General features: G+C 37.2%; 1 long non-coding RNA gene across 1 annotated transcript; it reads right to left on the bottom strand.

The window, feature by feature from the left end:
- Positions 1 to 13,977: 13,977 nt before the first annotated feature.
- On the bottom strand, positions 13,978 to 17,895 carry LOC132175898 (uncharacterized). Its single transcript, XR_009439465.1, has 3 exons — positions 17,773 to 17,895; positions 17,171 to 17,246; positions 13,978 to 14,110 (listed from the first exon to the last, which is right to left on the bottom strand). It is a non-coding gene; the product is annotated as an uncharacterized LOC132175898 (long non-coding RNA).
- Between the last annotated feature and the right edge of the window lie 710 nt (positions 17,896 to 18,605).

Below are 18,605 nucleotides of genomic sequence, written 5' to 3'. Positions count from 1 at the left end.
TCCTTTTACTTTGTATTTGGTTGACTTGTATATATATTTTAATTTTCAAACTTAATTACTGATCATAAGCTTAGCTAGCTAGACAACTGTGGATTTTTCCAAGCTTCTGAAAACTTGCCATTTGGGGAAATCAGGGTATACCTTTTGCTTCAGAATGTAGACTGGGAATTTTTACATCGATCGATCTTCCAGAGCTCTTCGAATATCATATATCCTATATATATATAATTAAGCTTGCTCTTCAAGCATCTTCAAAAACAAACCTTCAAAAAGTTATATATAAAGACACATGGTTCCAAAAACAGTTAAGGGTTTTTGAAGCTTAATTGGTAAGGGCAATTAAGCAAAGCAATGATATTGATTAGTTGTAAACCCTTTTTTCGAAATAACTCAAAGACCAACATCACATTGACATAACACAGGCAGCTAGCCAAACCATCTTTTTGAAAAATGCTCGCACTAAAGCCAGCCAACTTGTAAACACCATATAATATTCAATTAGGAGAGTAATTAAAATATATATATGCATGTTCCTTGTTCTTTTCAAACTGGCCCTACGTGACAGTATAAAAAAAAAAAAAAACACAACATTGTCTAAACCGACGCATTATCGCATAGATTCCTGGTGTTTGAATTTAATTAATTTAATACAAGAAAGTTAACGAGAAATCGTGGGTACAACACCATGATTATGAGCAGCCCATGTGGCTGAAAATGACCCCATTTTCGCTTTATTATCATATGGGATGGCCTCTATCTTCTCAACTTGCATTGCTACCTCTTCAACCTCAATTATCCTCTTATCTTACACATTTTTTTTTCCTTCTTCTTTTTCATCTCCAATATTCCAGCCCCAGAATCGCGCCCCATTTATAGGTTCGATCTCCTTGAGGTGTTGGAGCCTGGCTTTTACTGGCAAATTAAATTGTGCCACAAAAAGTAGAACAACTAATTAAAGTAACCTAGCTAGCTAGGCCTTAATTAATTGACTCGCAAGTTAAGGTTGGAATCTCAGTAAAATGTTATGATTAAATGTATGTGGTGCTTCGATTGGGAATTGGAATTTGGGTTATTGGGGTTCACATGGTACAGATGTTTGTCCATGTATTTATGCAGTGGAGTAGCATAAACCTAGCAGCTTTCGGCATCTATATATATATATATATATATATATATATATATATATATATATATATGCTCTTTGCAATGTCTACTTCAGTACCCCAACGATCACCCCTTTTAATGTGAATCCTAGAATGGAGGGCATATATTGCTAATGGAGTTTGTGTTGCTTGTCTTAAAGTATAGGTCATTCCAACTATATATTATGAAAAATGTTATTTAGTAGTGTTGAGATAGTTATCAACCCTGGTAGCGATTTGATTCAAAGCCTGCTAAGAAAGCAAAATGATCAACAGTGGTAGACCGCAAAGTGAGGGGGCGTGGCGGTCGTGCCACCTCCGATGCCTAAGTGAGAATTTGAGTAAGATAGATAATAAAAAATAATAATATTTGAGAATTATTAGAGTAAGAATGAGTACGTATCTGTATCGTAAGTGGCTCCTCTTTTTATAGAGGTTATCGTTTGGTGGAAGAATCCTGGTGGGATTTTTACTCGTCTTCCCTTGATGCATGGGAGCAATTTCAACCAAAGACCATCTCTTAAGATAATCGGGGAGATTGCATGAATTATCATCGTGTACCTAGACTCCTTTTAGGATGGATTTGGTTGATTGCTTTCCGATTTGGGTTGTTACTCCCAGATCAAGATGTTTGGAGAATTATCATGCTCCTTGATCATAGGGTTTACATGATTTAGCATGCAACCATTTTGATAGGGAGTGTAACTATATGCTTGAGTGCAGACCTAATACGATCCAGCGATCGTGTCAGGAGTTCCTGGGTCTTGGGCCTAGCGCCTTGGTATCATGACGAGCCATGGGCTTTTTATTCTGAGTGGGCCTTTAGGTTTGGATTTTGGGAAATATATTGTATCAACAGTACCCGCCATTCCCTTAGGTCACTGTGTGGTCTAATGGGAATAAGTGGAGTCTAAACATTTAGGCCCGTGATTGCAGAATAAGGCCATGGCCCTCGTGTTTTTTGAACTTCTTTTCCCTTTTTTGGAATTCCAGCCCATCCTTTCTTCTCTTTCTTTTTGGCACTCCCTTCTCTGCATTTATTAGTGCCACGTTTTGAAGCGTGGCACGTCTTTTGAAAGACGTGACCGTGGCCGTAATAATAGGATATAGCGTACGCCCTCTGTTGCTTGTGGTTGACTTGTGTCAACCCAGGGTTTGTTTGTATTTGGGTGGCCACGGGAGATGGTACATTTTCGCTGCCATCGTTCCTTCCAAGATGCTTGGATCAATTATTCCAAGGGTTGTTTTAAATTGTTGGTGACACGTGGCTAGTTTTAGCATGTACGCTGGTATGACCGTTCCATCCAACGGTGTCCCACTTGAGACGCTTTTAAGTCTGCCGTTAGACGCTTAGACTCCAAGTGGACACTTGGCAAAATGGGTTGAAATATTGATTGCGAGGATGCCTTAAAAGCTAGGGTTTCCCTTCTTTTTCCTCTATTGCCTTTGAGTATTCTTTTCTAATTTCGCTTGATCACTGTTTTTAATAATGCAATGCAGCGGAGCTGCTCTTCGATCTCGAATAAGATCTTTAGACTTCGAGGTTTGCAAGGGGATATATAAATTCGCTAAAAGAGTTCGAGTCCGAGTCCCCGAAGCCGGTGAAGGTATTGTTGGTCTTGAAAATGGGGAGGAGATTTGCTTGTCGCTCCAGATACTTGAGGCCGGTTTCAAACTACTGGTTCCTAGGGTCGTTAGGGAAATTTTACATATTATAAACTTGGCTCCTTTCCAAGTTGCACCAAACGACGGGCGAGCACTAATGGGGATGGCCATCCTTTGGCCGGAGCGACAGAAGGACTAGGGATGCCCACAAATCACGGAGAGGGAATTCCATTACTTGTACATTGCTTTCCAGGCCAATGCTGGAGCGGATGATATAAGGAAATTTCATGCCCGGATGGCTGGGGTGGTGTTCGAAATTCCTTACCGGATTTCAAAATTCAAAAATTGGAATGAGAAGTTTTTCTTTGCTTCGCAGGGTTTTAAGGGTGAAGCCCACGATTTTCCATTGAGGTCTTAATGGGGGAGGATACCCCCAGGGCTCTAAACTTGCCCGCTCCTCTGAACCCCATGCTTATCCGTCTTCAGGAAGCCATTAATTGGGCTAAAGATCGCAATACCCAACGCAACCTATGGACTCATGGGGATTGGTAGATTCGAGATGAGCATATGGAGGAATCTCTCGGATACAGAAATTTGGCAGATTTGTCCGAAGATCAGAGGAGAGATTGAGAGCGTAGGGCCGCCAGGTTTCCAGAACATTTCTTTCCCGGGACCATTCTTCGCTGCCTTGAAAATGGCAGGATTCTTAGACGTCGTCTTGACTTTTTCAGGGAGAAAACTCGCTTCATGATTGTGATTCTAGAAGTGGATGCTAATCCGGTTGAAGATGAGGGTCCTACGGAGGGAGAAGTGGAGCCTATGGTCCACGCTATGGATGGGGTGGAGCCCGTTGGTGAAGAGGCTGACCCTATAGTCCACGCTATGGTGGAGGAGGCAAGAATTCATGCTATTAAGGAGGAGAGAAGGGTTGAGTTGTTTGGGAGTCCTACTTCTATTGGGTCCGTGGCGCTGGGGGGTCAGAAAGGTGTAGCTGCATATCTTATTTCCCTTGGGGAACATTCAGTTGAGAGACCCCTCAAATGAAGGCGTCTGTGTAGAGGTTCTGGGGTCCTCTAAATGTTGTACATGTCATAACGTCCAGCTCTGCTAGCAACAGTGCCCTGGCAGACAGTTCTATCAATGCTCCTGTTGGCAGACAAAGGGGTTCACCTTATGCTGATTCAGAAAGTTCTCCTTTTAGCAGACTAGTGGGTTCATCTTTTGCTGAGGGATTAGAGAGATCATCTGGTGGCGGACCAAAGGCTCTGCCTTCTGCTGCAAGAGGTCTGTCTGCCCTGTTTCCTCCTGGTCCGCCTTCAACGGATGCCGTAGTTGATGAGGTTGTTTGGATGATGCCTTTGGCTATACTGCGACCTGGTCAGCCCGTGGTGTGTTTAATTTTTTCGACATCTTCTTCTTCGACAACTAGCCACGCTAGTTCGCTTAGCACGGGTGAAGAGGTTCATTCTCCAACCTACATAAACATTTTGTCTTCTGAGGATAGAGAGTCTTTGGATGAACGGGTTAGCTTTGGTGATCACGAGTGTGCTGGTGGACATGCTGAGGTGGTTACTAATGAAGCGCAACCCCTTCTGGCTCTAGGAGTGGCGCCTGAAGATGATCAACCCACTGAGGTTGCAATGGAAGATATGCAGCCCCCTTTGCCTTTGCGTGTAGCCCCTGAGGATTATCAATCTGCTATAATGGAGGAGATGCAGCCCCAGCTAACTATGTGTGCTACCCTTTAGGTCGATCCAATGGTTGCGGAAGATACCGTCATTTGTATAGAGTCCGTTCATATGGAAGTTTTGGAATCTTTTGAAGATGGCAACACGGCCATGTCGGATCTAAGAGTCTCTCTGGGAGATATGGAGGAGATGAAGGTTCTCCGTGGGAGGCTTATAGAAGTTATTTCCCCAGTCCAGCCTAAGAGTCTTCCAGAAGTTGTTGCTCCCCAAGTGCTTGAGAGTTTGCTTTCTCTTGGGGTGAACTTTGACGTTGAAGGTCCGTTTGGAGCTTTAGTTCATTTGCTGGGGCTAGCCTCACCCTTTGTTTCGGTGGACCCCATGGCCCGTCAAGTTTGCTCTTCTTTGGCGTAGGCTACTTTAGATGCTGTGGCCATGTGTTATGGGATGGCTCCAGGGCATAGGGTCTCTGACGTGTCTAGTACTTTCCGGCAACCAGTTGTGTCGGAGCTGGAGTTGAGGTTGGAGGCTGCTTTGATGGAGAATGCCCAACTCTGTGAATAGAACAATGAGCTATTGTTGGAGATGGAGAGGCAGTAGTCCATGGAACTCGTTTGTATCGATTGTATCCGCCTTCAAGGTGCTTGCGATGAAGCTGAAGCCAGATCTATGGCCAGCCACACTTAGGCGATTACTGCTGAGAATTCGATGGTTTTCTATCGAGAAAGGGTTCAGGTGGCTGAGGAGTTAGCTAGGAATGCCCAATCTGCGAGATATGTGACCAATGTGGCCTTGCGGGAAGCTAAAGTAGAACTTCGGGGAGTTCGTACAGCACAAAGGCGTACAGAAACTAAGGCTCGTAAAGAGGCCAATCAAGCTAGGCAAAAGGACTTGGTGGTTCGGAGGGTGAGAGAAGATGCCGTAGAAGAGAGAGACGAGTTTTTTTCTCGCTTGCGTTTCCAGCATGGCCAAATCCTTGCTCTTAAAGAGGAGTTATGGCGTGTTCCAGAGGCTAATCGTAGTAGTTGGAGGGGCATCTTTATGAGTGGATTCAAGGCGTGCCAAAGTTTCTAGTGTGGAGAGTTTGGGCTAAGGAACCCTGAAACGTTGAGTTGGCGGGACGTCCCCATTGAGGTTCGACAACCTTTGTTCGCAGCCAGGGATCGGGTTCTCAGGATCACTTGTCCTTCTGCTTTCCTCCCTCGCCCATCGGCAAAAGGTGAAAAGCCCCCTGCTAAGGAGAATCCGGCTTTTGTAGATCTTGATAGTGAGGAAGATCTGTAATGCCTTTGTGACATGCTTTTGTTTTGGATCCATCTCTGGGTCGCCGTTTATTTTCTTAATTTGCTTATGTACCTGCACTTTCTTGGAATGAAACAAGCTTATTAGTTTCTAAAATTTCTTCTGCTCATTGTGTGTTTGAGTTTCTCTCCTTGTGTGTGGAGAAGGTCTAGGAAGAAGACCTCCCTTGTGAGATTCTTTACGTAGTAAAACTGGGAGATTAAGAGAAATATGTAGGCTACCCGACACCGTTTTAACTAGCTGCATAGAGGAATACCATTTTTAAACATGTACGGATTATACCTCTACCAACCCGAGCAGGACGTTCACCTTTTAATTTTCCGTTATTCGACTGGAGGCGTTTAATTTGATGGCTACTTGACACCGTTTTAACTAGCTGCATAAAGGAGTACAATTTTTTTTTTTTTTTTTTTTTTGTATTTACCCCCCTGAAATTTAATAGGTTTTTCAATTTTAACCCCAAAGTTCAAAAATTGGTAATCTACCCCCCTGAAGTTTCAAAAATTGGCAATTTAAACCTTCCGTTAAAAATTTCCATTAAATTGGACAGAAATTTTTTTAAAAAAGCCTGAGGGTAATGATGTAATTTCATAGATTTCTGTCCATTTAGGCGAAAAAATTAAACTGAGGGTTTAAATTGCCAATTTTTGAACTTTATGGTTAAAATTGAAAAACCCCTAAAACTTCCGGGGGGGTAAACTGCATTTTCTCCTTTAATATGTACGGAGTATACCTCTACCAACCCGAGCGGGATAATGGCCCATCACTGTTCCATAGTTTCACAGTGGAGTTTCCCTTTTGATGTATTTGTACGTCATCTTTTTCTTGAAGATGGAGAGAGATGTGGGACCGTTGAGTGATCCACCTGCAGTTATTCTTCGGGGAGGCGTCCCCGGGTTACCGAGGACTCTCCGATGCCTAAGTGAGTATTGGTGTATAAAATTTATAATGGGAAAGTAAAGAAATGAGATTAAGCGAAGTTAATCACCTTTGGTTTGTTCTTGTTTCCTGCTTTTGACGCCCCTGATATGATTTCCTTTGCTTCTTTTGCTTGTTCATGTTAGCTAAAAGAAGATATAGTAAAATAGATAGTATACAACTCATACCTGAGGCATGGGCCGACGCCTCCTTTTGCTGAATTTATTGATAGTAATGTCGGAGGTGTTTAGCATTACAGGGGTGGATCAGCTGTTTTCCGTCCAGTGTTTCGAGGTGGTATGTTCCAGATTGCCGGTTGTCCTTTACCTTATACGGCCCTTCCCAGGACGGACTGAGTTTGCCGTCGGATGGATCTTTCATTGGGGGCATTACTTTCCGCAGGACCAGATCTCCATTGCTGAAACTGCGATGCCTTACCTTTTGATTGTAATATTTTGCTGTGGTCTGATGGTAAGCTGTTATATGCATGGCGGCCTAAGTTCTTCTTTCATCAAGTAAGTCCAGGCTTTCTCGCAAAGCCATATCGTTTTCTTCTTCGTTAAAATTGGCTTGCCTATGACTGGGCATATGGACTTCGACCGGTGTCATAGCTTCACTCCCAAATGCTAAAGTGAACGAGGCCAACTGTTGAGACAGTTATCAACCCACGTAGCAACTTGATTCAAAGCCTGCTAAGAAAGCGAAAGGATCAGCAATGATAGACCACAAAGTGGAGGGGGAGGGGGGTGTGGCGATCGTGCCACCTCCGATGCCTAAGTGAGAATTTGAGTAAGATAGATAATAAGAAATAATAATATTTGAGAATGATTAGAGTAAGAATAAGTACGTATCTGTATCGTAAGGGGCTCTTTTTTTTTTTATAGAGGTTATCATTGAGTGGAAGAATCCTGGTGGGATTTTTACTCGTCATCCCTTGATGCATGGGAGCAGTTTCAACCGAAGATCCTCTCTTAAGATAATCTGGTAGATTGCATGAATTATCATCATGTACTTAGACTCCTTTTAGGATGAATTCGGTTGGTTGCTTTTCGATTTGGGTTGTTACTTCCAGATCGAGTTGTTTGGAGAATGATCATGCTCCTTGATCATAGGGTTTACATGATTTGGCATGCAACCATTTTGATAGGGAGTGTAACTGTATGCTTGAGTGCGGACCTGATACGCTTCAGCGATCGTGTCAGGGTTTCTTGAGTCTTGGGCCTAGCGCCTTGGTATTATGGCGAGCCGTGGGCTTTTTATTCTGAGTGGGTCTTTAGGTTTGGGTTTTGGGAGATATATTGTATCAACAAGTAGAATACAGAATGCTATATAATTTTATATAACTTGGATGATATGATAGTGAAGATCAACCATTGATTTTGTTTTTTATAAGCCCTTGTCAATCTAAAGATAAATTTTCATTACTACCTATAATTTCCTTCAAAATTTCTTTTAAAGTGGGTTAGAGAAAATTTTGAAGAAATCAAGCTCTTCTCACATTCTAATTAAAAAGAGTAATGCATATATATATATATATATATATATATATATATATATATATATATATATATATATATATATATATATATGTTTTTCATATACTAATAGGATATATGACAAATTTATACACTAGATTAGAGGAAATTATATAACAACTCAGTTTAGAAGAAATTTATGTATATATGTTCAAACGGGCCTTCGAATGTATTCATCTAGGAAATTATAGTATTGTTGAAGGAAAGTTTGAACATTATTTTGAGTTCCTACATTGGTGAAAAAACATAAATATATTGTAGGGACAAAACTAAAATTTTGTATCAAAAGGGTGAAAGTATGAATGAAGAGTTAAGTCCAATTTTAATAGAGGTTAAATACACACACTAGAATAATATATGCTACAAATCATCCCCTTTATCCCCTCATACCTCAAATCTTATGTGGCGTGTCCCCCCAACCATTACGTGTATGAAAATTGATTTTTTAGTTGGGGAGACCACACCACATAAGCTTTGAGGGAATCATAGGGTGATGTATATATATCATTACTCATATATCTATATTCAAAATTGGGGCCCCTTGACCCCCTTTATTATGTCTGTGTAATACTATTTCTATTCATTTTGAATTAGTAATACTATACATCACATTTGTATCACAATTGTATCACCCTATTATATGTGCATGAAAAATGAGTTTTTATTTTATTTTATTTATTTTTACTGGAGACCACGCCATATCAACTTTAAGGTGTTACAAGAGTGATGTGTAGATTTACTCTTTTGAATCAAATTAATTTGGACTTCTAAAACGGCCTAGGAATTATAGAGGAAAACTATTTAGGGTTGGGTTAAAAATATAAAGCTATAGAGGTTTTTTGTAGACTATGCATCTAGCTATTTCCTAGACCATCTAGGTTTATATTGCAATCTAGCTTTTTTCTAGGACTTCCTTCCCCTTTTTTTCCTCACTACTTTTCTCTCTAACATTTTTGTTAAATTAACACGTATCCTAAAAGTTTAAGCTAATGAAAAAAAAAATGTTACATTTAATCATTTAATTAATATTCAAATTACACTTCTTTTGTGTGGGTTCAAATTCTCAGTCAAAGTGATGACCAACATCTAAAATATTTAGATGAAATAATGAGAGGTGAATTATAGAGATATTGTTTGAACTTAAGATCTTTGCGCTAATACCATGCTAAATTATCACTTATCCTCAAAGAATAATGCTAGAAACCACATACTTGTCTCACGACTATCCCGCCGTATTGACAATATGGTATGGTAGTGCTAACTAGTCATTATTTTTATTTTTATTTTAACACGGGCTGATTGGCTCAGCCATGTCAATATAGTGAAATAAAAGTATGGTTTCTAACATTACTCATCTAAAAAACTTAAACTAAAAACAAATGGTAAATTTATTCATTTAATTGATATTCCAACAGTTTCCCTTATTAATTTTCTCTTCTTAATTAGCAGTCATAAAATTCTAAAGTAAACCCTCTAAATCAAATGCATCTTCTATTCAACTTCCTTACGTGGAATTTTTATTCAAATAATTATGTAGTACTAATTTGTTCATTGACATATATAGAAACTCCACCCATATATGGGATTACACGTATATGGCCAAACTTAAGGGAGCTTAATAAATAAAGACTCCATGATATGTATTGCACAGATCGATGATAACATTTTTCTAACTTTTCAATGGAAGCACTTTACATATGTTTTCCTACAATGTCTTTCTTGTCATGTAAGCTACAGTGCAACATGTGACCACTAATCAAATTTTTTACCCTCTTTGAGTGTTTTATGACAACCTTTGATGAAAGCATATTAATTCCTCAATGCCTAGAGATCTGACTAAAGCAAACTGAAAACTCGACAACACGACATGATCAGAGAGAGAGAGAGAGATGCATGCATGCATGTAATCATGAAGGCAGCATTTCATGGCTTTTTCTCTCATGCCTTTTTAAATGAACTCTCCCAAGCTTTGTTCATGTGGGATGGCTTCTCCTTTATTGAATGGATGATGATCAGGAACCTAGCTACTCCATTAATAATTTATTGGTGATAGAGATATAATTAGGACAAGCAAGAGTAGAGTAAATTAAAGATGGTTGCATTTATTTTAATGGTATAATTAATTAATTGGTAGATGGAGAGAAAGGGGGAATAAAGCATATATAGTTATTGGAGCCAAAAGAGTCCAAAGAGAGCTCTTCCTTTATGGAGAGGATCGGGCATAAGCAAGTGGGACGTGTGGTGCCAAGAGTGGGTAGAGAGTGACAAACTCTCTTTGCAAATTACATATGGATTCTGCTGGCGATCCAGGATGGTGGTGGTGGGGATTTCTTGTGATACGCAAAGCATCCTCCCACTCAATATATCAACTCCAAGGTCAACCATTGTTGCTTACATGCACCCTCACAGAGAGAGAGAGAGAGAGAGAGAGAGTTCATAACTACACAAGCAACCAAACTGATGCAAAGTGGAAAGTTGACCTATAAGCACAATAACTCACAACTCTTCCATAAATTCAAGAAAATTTGAGGAATTGCTGGAAAACCGAAGAAAAATCACTAAGTGTTTCTTATTAAGATAACTGAGAAATACATCAACTTAATTAGAAGTAAGGTCGTAGTCCTGAAAAGCAAAATATGAGACTACGTAACCTTATTACAAGTTTGATTAGGGGTGGATATGGGTTCGGTTTGGTAGAGTAATTTTTGGTTGGTTAATCGAAATTGTCGGTTAAATCGGTTAATTTACCGATTTCATTTTGATAACAAATTATTTCGAAATTTTCGGTCGGTTAATGATCGATTAACCATTATATTTTTTAATTGGGCCAATGCTATTTTTAAATGGGCAAAAAATCTTTTATTTTGGAGGCCCAAACTGTTTTTTTTTTTTTTTGGTAAAATAACTTATTGAATATAAAATGCAAAAAATAAGAATATAAGATGCAGAAAACCTTACCAAATACTTTCAACAAAACATCACTTCGCAAAGTCATCCGTCAAAGCCTTAATCCATGTCAAATTTGGCGGTTCGGTTCGATTATGCAAATTTTCGATTTGGTTCGGTTCGGTTATCTGACAACAAAAAATTTATACCAATTAATCGAACCGAACCGACGTCGGTATAAAAACTCCATATCAATTTTCGACTCACATAAGTTGGTTGACGGTTAATTTCGGTTTGATCGTAGTCGGTAGGCGGTTAATTTGCCTACCCCTAAGTTTAATTGATCGAACATTAATTTTAGATAGTTATCGAACTAGCTTTTGAAGCTCTCTGAAATTATTACTGAACATATGTCATTACTTCGATCGATCAAACTAATGATCTAGGCTCTCATTACACCTCATCGTTTCAATTTATCAAAATCTCCTTCTCAAATTGATTATAATATGTAACACTTACTAACTTTTCTGCCAAAGATTACCCTAAATTGTTATCTTAGTAACGAAAATCAGTTGCTTCTTCATATGATAATCAATCTCAAATGTCAGGCCATTTGTCGCCCATGCTCAAACAAACTAGTTTGTTAGTACAAATCTACTATTCACTTATTTAAGTATTGATGAGTTAACAAAGTTACTTACTCATAGAAACAAACAATTAATTTTGCCTAAACAAAGAGAAAGTTATATAAATACATTATGGGCATTCCCATATATATATATATATATATATATAACAGTAGTTGTTGTCTTCTGTAATGAAACTAAGATAAACACCTTTCCATATATTATAATTGTGCAAATATTGAATCATCTTCTTTTCTCTTTTGATTATCTAATAAAATTATATAAATAAATTATGGGTTAAATCTCTCATTAATTCACTTGATTGTAAGACTTTGGATAGAAAGGAATCTGAGACGACTTCCTGCTAGGAAGAGCAACAACTTTCAAGCACGTGCTCACAAGTCTTACTGCATGTTAATATTTTAACTATATATATATAACCATGGCCATGGAAAGCCAGGGGCCATGGCCCCCGGCCCCCTAGGTCCATTAATTGTTGTTTTTTTGTTGCTATTCTTTGTTTTGATTTACAATTTTATATAATGTTTTCTTAATCATCCAATAAAAAAATTATGATATCGATAAAAATTTTAATTTCTTTTATATCAAAAGTTAACTACAATCTGTTTAGGACACTAAAGGTTTTTTTTTTTTTTAAATGGACTTGTGGAACAACTTAAGTTTTCTGGAGGGCTTATAAGATGGAGCCCACAAATTGCTTCATGGCCACAAACTGGAAGGAAGGAAAATGGGCTTTGCAGTACGTTGATTGAGATGGCTAAAACTAGGTTACATTGGGCCAGAATGTTTGGGCCGAAACTCCATTGATCATTTTTTTAAAAGGCCCAAAAGTTCAAAACATAATTTTATTCTTTATAACATTGAAGATATATATATATATATATATATATATATACACTTAATTCATACATGAATTCATCAAAAGAAATAATTAATATCAAAGTGCTGAGATGCTCTCTTTTCATTCCCAATCTAAAGAAATCATTCTATTCTGATTCATTTCCAAGAATATATATAAATTATGAATATTATGGAAAATAAATTATAAAATAATAGTATTAATAAAAAGAAAAGAGGTTGAGAATTTCATGCCCTCAACAGAAAAGTGAAGGACACTTTTCTTCAAGGGAATATAAACCAATCCCATACATAAATTATTATGTATTATTAATATAATGTTTGAACAAGTAGAGAGTTTATATTAATTTATTTTAAGAATCAAAAGGTTGATGGTCGTAAAGCAACAGAAGAAATGAGAAAGCAGAGGCCTATGCACGTGGGAATGGGATGAGTTGCTACATCCAAGAAAACAACTGGCAATGGCTGTTGTAAAGCTTGTTTCAGCCTTTTATGCACGGAAAAGTGTTCTGCGACAAAATCTCTTCTCAGGGTCAACCAATGTTGCTCACGACTCACGAGTGTGCTAAATGTCTGCAAACACACACACATACACACAAGTCTGCTAATCTGTCAACAAATTTGAGGCTGTCAATTTTTATATAGGAACTGTTGCTGATGTTGACTTGTTACCTACTTAATTGATGGTGTCCGTCGGAATATCTTTACAGAGATGATAAGTCCAATAATGAGAAGACAATAGGCATAATTAGTCGTACTTTGTATCATACGGCTCAAATCTGAAAAGCTCATTTCAGCGTGCGTGTCATGGCCACCAGTTATGCTGGGTGAGCGTCATTTTTGGATTCAAAATCCTTTATTTAAGCCAGACTTGTTGGCTTAATTAGTTTAGTACTTCGATTTTGGTAATAAGCTTTCGGTATTTTAAATAAACCCTTTGTTTTTTCTTGGGTGATTAGGGTTTTTTCTACTGTATTATGTATGGTATTGTCTCTCTTCCTGAAGTACTTCACAGCCTTCAATCCATACCTTTTTGCTTTATATCACACGTTGCCAAATCAATATGACTACAATAGTTGGGAAAAAGCTTAACTGAGTTAGAATTTTTAGTATATTTCAAAGTTTTAATTCAATTGTGTAATTCATTATGTACACAAAGTAATATATGTTGGTTGTGATCTCATCAATAAAAAAAACCTGATAATATGGAATGCAGAATTTCATTGCCTATCAACCCTGCAAAGCCAATCCCACCAAAGTTCAGCTGTCATGGATGTCTTGGGTAGGGAAAATACAGTTATGAAGATCTCTTAGCACAGATTTCTATTTTAAAGATATATAATAATACTTATAATGCAACAACAGAGAGCATATAGCTAATTCTTCACAATTCATAGAAAAGAAAATGATGAGTCCAATTGAGAACAAACTGTTATCATTATTTGCAATGGCTTCATATTCAAATAAAAATGCATAAATACAGGAAATCAAACAATAAGAAAGACCTAGTAACCTGATGATCCATGCATCTTCTGTCATCAACAATCAGAAAACAGAAGACTTTGTGAGTTGCAAGTAGTTGTTATCAACAGACAAGTACTCATCACTAAGCAAATAAACATAAGATTTGACACTTCACAAGTTGAAACCTCCAAAAAAATCCTGGAAATCATTTCTTAACAACAAACAGACAAAAAAAAAAAAAACTCAAAAAAGTAGCCATTTTACCTCAAGGACATCAAGTAATTGCCAAACTAATAGGATAATACAACCAAGAGTTGAATATTCATCTTTAGTGAACAAATATTTGTTACCTAACAATATATCACAAATTTTATTTTATTTTTCCCCCATTTCTTTTTAAATGAACTCCCCCAAGCTTTGTTCATGTGGGATGACTATCTCCTTTATTGAATGGATGAGGAACCTACTCCATTAATTTATTGATGATAGAGATATAGTTAGGACTATCAAGAGTAGAGTAAAAGATGGTTGCATTTATTTTAATGGTATAATTAATTGGTAGATGGAGAGAAAGGGGAATAAAGCATAGTTATTGGAGCCAAAAGAGTCCAAAGAGAGCTCTTCCTTTAGGGAGAGGATCGGGCATAAGCAAGTGGGACATATGGTGCCAAGAGTGGGTAGAGAGTGACAAACTCTCTTTGCAAATTACATATGGATTCTGCAGGTGATCGAGGATGGTGGTGGTGGGGATTTCTTGTGCAAACACTACTCATTTCCTCATTGGATGTTGATTTTTTTTTTTTTTTTTCTAAGCACATTATGTTGATTTTGATGCAATAGTTTCGCTTTTTTATTTTTTTATTTTTTTATTTTATTTTTTTCTTTTCTATTTCCAGTTCCTTTGAAAGGGAATGTAAGGGATATAATTGTAGTGGGCCTTTAAGTGTAATGGGTCATTGTAATGTGGGACTTTTAGTGTAATAGGTGTTAGGAGTTAGAAATTTGTAGCTGAATGTGTGGGTTGTATAAATATATGCAGCCCAGTTCATTAGAGGTATGGGTTGACTTTGTGAGTTGTAGTTGATTTCATCTGGAGAGTGGGTTTCTCGAACAACCCGTTTTATCAAGACAGTTTGTCAGTTCCTATATTCATTACATCATCATCTTTACATTCATTCCAATCATTCACAGTTCATACCATATACACGATTACTTTACAAATACAATAGAAGAATAGAAAATATGTTACAAGGAGTTTGAAATTACATAGGACGACTCCGACTTTCTCATATGACTAGAGAAATTTGTTACATGCATGTTTCATAAAATTGTTTATAAGCAAAAAGTTCCTAGTGGTTGGATCACACTCAAAGAAAGGACTTAGTAAAAAGAAACACATAATGTCACACTGTTGCACATGAAAGAAGAAGGGGAAAAGAGCTGCATAACAAAAATGATGGTTCCTAGAATCTGGTATGTCTTCTTGCCAATCAATTTGATCAAGAGTGCTTCTAGTAAAACAATTGATGCAAAAATGCAAAGAGAAGGAAAGACCAAGATTAACTTGAAAATGAATATAAAAGAGCACGAAACAGATGATCTACCAAAAGAAAGAAAGAAAGAAAGAAAAAAAAAAAAAAAAAGTAGCCAAACCATTGATGCACAAACAACATCAGAGCATGAATTATGAAATAAAAACAAGACAACTAGTGAATGGATATGTAAGTTGCTAGTCATACCATGCCCTAGAGCCTAAATGATCTTCCTCCTCCTTCTTGTGTGGACATGTCAAAAAAAAAAAAAATGGCAGAACATTATCATGGCCTCCAACACCAATTCTAAACAGGCAAGTTCTCTTCTAAGACTCCAAATTGGTTCCAATTTATGAGGCTTGAATCTATAACTGACTTGGATAATGACATAAGTTCATAATCATTTCTTTTTTTTTGGCTGTGGTGCTGCTCCAATCTCCTTAAATATAAGGAAGTTCATGCCAGTGTCTTCTGCTAATATTTGATCAGTTCATTACTATCTTATGTCACTGGGTACATCTTATTACAATTCAACTGACAGAAACCACTCTGTTTTGTGATAGAAATTACATCGCTTGTTAATGCAGACCTTTCTCTGCTCCAGTTTTCTTTTTTTCTTCTCTCTCTTTCTGTAGGGGGATTCTGAATTCACAACTATATTTTTTTTATTCCATTTAATTGGCAAATTCACAACACTCGATTAGTTGTGATAAACAGCAATATGTTGGTTTCTGTTTGGTCTATGGTAAAGACTTCACTGTCAAATAGTATGTGAAACAGTGCACTCTTTCTAGCCTGCATGGATGGTACTTCTTCCTATATTCTCATGTAGTTTGAGGACACCATCTGTGACCACCAAAACAAAGTAAACAACCAGACCTTCTCTACTCCACCATGAGCCAGTAAAGTATCATAACATATTTGCTCCAGCATAAGTAAACTATCAACTAATCTTGCTCCAACAAGAGAGTCAGACTATGCTTGCTCCTATCTTGATCCAGAAGTACTGAATATAATAGCTACTTGTTCTATCATTAGTGATTACTTAGCCTTTTGATTCCCTACTTGGTCTGCCTTGAGCTAATTAACTGGCACATGGCTCTACGATGAGATACTGAATCTGGGGTATACCTTCTTAGTTTTGAAAAAAATATATATATATATCAAGTTTACACAGTAAATCCAATAAGATATCAATGTCACTAAATATCAAAACATTGGGGTTAAGATTCTCGTCAAAGCACCTCTATCTTTAGTCAGCATTTCAGAAGTAATGATCATTCATGCTCCCATAGATGCATCTAATAGTTCCAAACTGTGCAAATGTTAGTAGTTTTTCCACAATCTTGAACAAACATGGTTGTGTAAACCACATAGAAAGTTAGAGGCTTAAGAAGTAGATTGCTGGTAATTTTGAAGCATAAACCATTTTTCTTTTTTCTTATATGTCTCCAGCTCTGAGTGCACACATCACACACACACACATATACTAATACATGCATGTATATATAAACATTCAAACCCGTCGATGATTCGATTTGAAGCCACTCACATAGCCAAGAAAAAAGAAAATGTTAATTAGGTTTCTGTACTTACTGTGGCAGTGATAAAGAATTCGGAGTCCTCCCAGAGGAACAAACAACTGTGAGGCCGATAAACTGCACGAAACAGGCTGCAAAAACAAAAATCAAAACAAAAGCAAGAAATTAATAGAATTCTAAAAGTAGATGAAGTTTACTTGTTCTTAAAAAAAAAATCAAGCAACTATCTATTCCCCTCAAACCCAAGATTAAAAATCAAAAACTTCCTCTCTACAAGTCGTTACCTAAGAAACTACCTGAATAAATCAGTTTTTTTTTTTTTTTTTTTTTCTCATAATTATCGATCCACTAAAACATTTTTGGTAAGTAATCCACTAAAGCATGAAATACAAGAACTGAATTTCTTGTTCTGTTTGAAAAGCTAGTGCAATTCCATTATCATTCTCTCTTGTTAAAGAGGACACGGAATCGGTTCAAGAAAACAGAGGGAGTTTCAGGATCATTATCCATTTCTGTAAGTAAAGTGACAATGACCCATTGACCCGCCTTCCCTTGTTGTTGCTAAGAAAATAAAAAAGTAAAAGGAAAGTGACAATGAAAGACAAAAAAAAAAAAAAAATAGCAAGGAAACAAAAGCACTGGTGGAAGGAACCGGACCTTCTTGAGATGGACTTCGACAAACCATTGTCAAGCAAGAGACAAAGGGGTTGTTTGATTCTGTATGGGCTTCTCTCTAAAAGTAAAATTTAGGATTTCGAGCTTTGGAGAGAAACCCATTTGGGTTCGGCTCACAGAGATCAAATGGGTCGTCAATCGGATCTGATTCCAATTTCAGTTAGTGTTTTTCTTTTCTTTTTAATTTTCTTTTCTTTATCTATTAATAACTTAAAAATTCTCTGGAGACCAAATTTTATTCTTTAGAATCATTAAAAGAAATCCCTGATTAAAAGATAGATTGTGCAGGTTTTTAGAAGAAATTTGAACCACCTTCAAACACACATTTGCAAATAAATTTTTAGAGTAAAATTATATTTAGCTCCCTCAACTATAGTTCTTTTCAAAATAGTCACATGAACTCACAGGTGCGACACCTAGAGAGAATATAAGTTTTTGTACCTCTTAAGCTTCGTTATATGAGCACCACATTACTAGCAAGTTGAGTTTCCACTTTCATAGGCATTTGCCATTTGAGGGCTCACCCTTACTTAGGAATGTCAAAAAAAAAAAAAAAATCAGGTACCAATTGAGAAGCCGGAAAATCGGGTACCAGCCAGTAATTGAAAAATTGGTTGAAAAAAACCGGTAACGGGGTACCCGATTCCGGTTCCGGTTTTTAGCACCCAGTTATAACTGGGTATATATATAAAATAATATTTTTTAATTTTTTTAAGACATTTTTAAACATTGAATTTTTATGACATTTGTAAACATTGGATTTTAAGGGAATTTTTAAACAATGAAGTTTTAGGACATTTTTAAACATTGGATTT

Source organism: Corylus avellana, chromosome ca3 (genome assembly GCF_901000735.1).
Source record: "Corylus avellana chromosome ca3, CavTom2PMs-1.0".
NCBI classification, from domain to species: Eukaryota; Viridiplantae; Streptophyta; class Magnoliopsida; order Fagales; family Betulaceae; genus Corylus; species Corylus avellana.
This window is presented reverse-complemented; position numbering and strand designations above follow the sequence as displayed.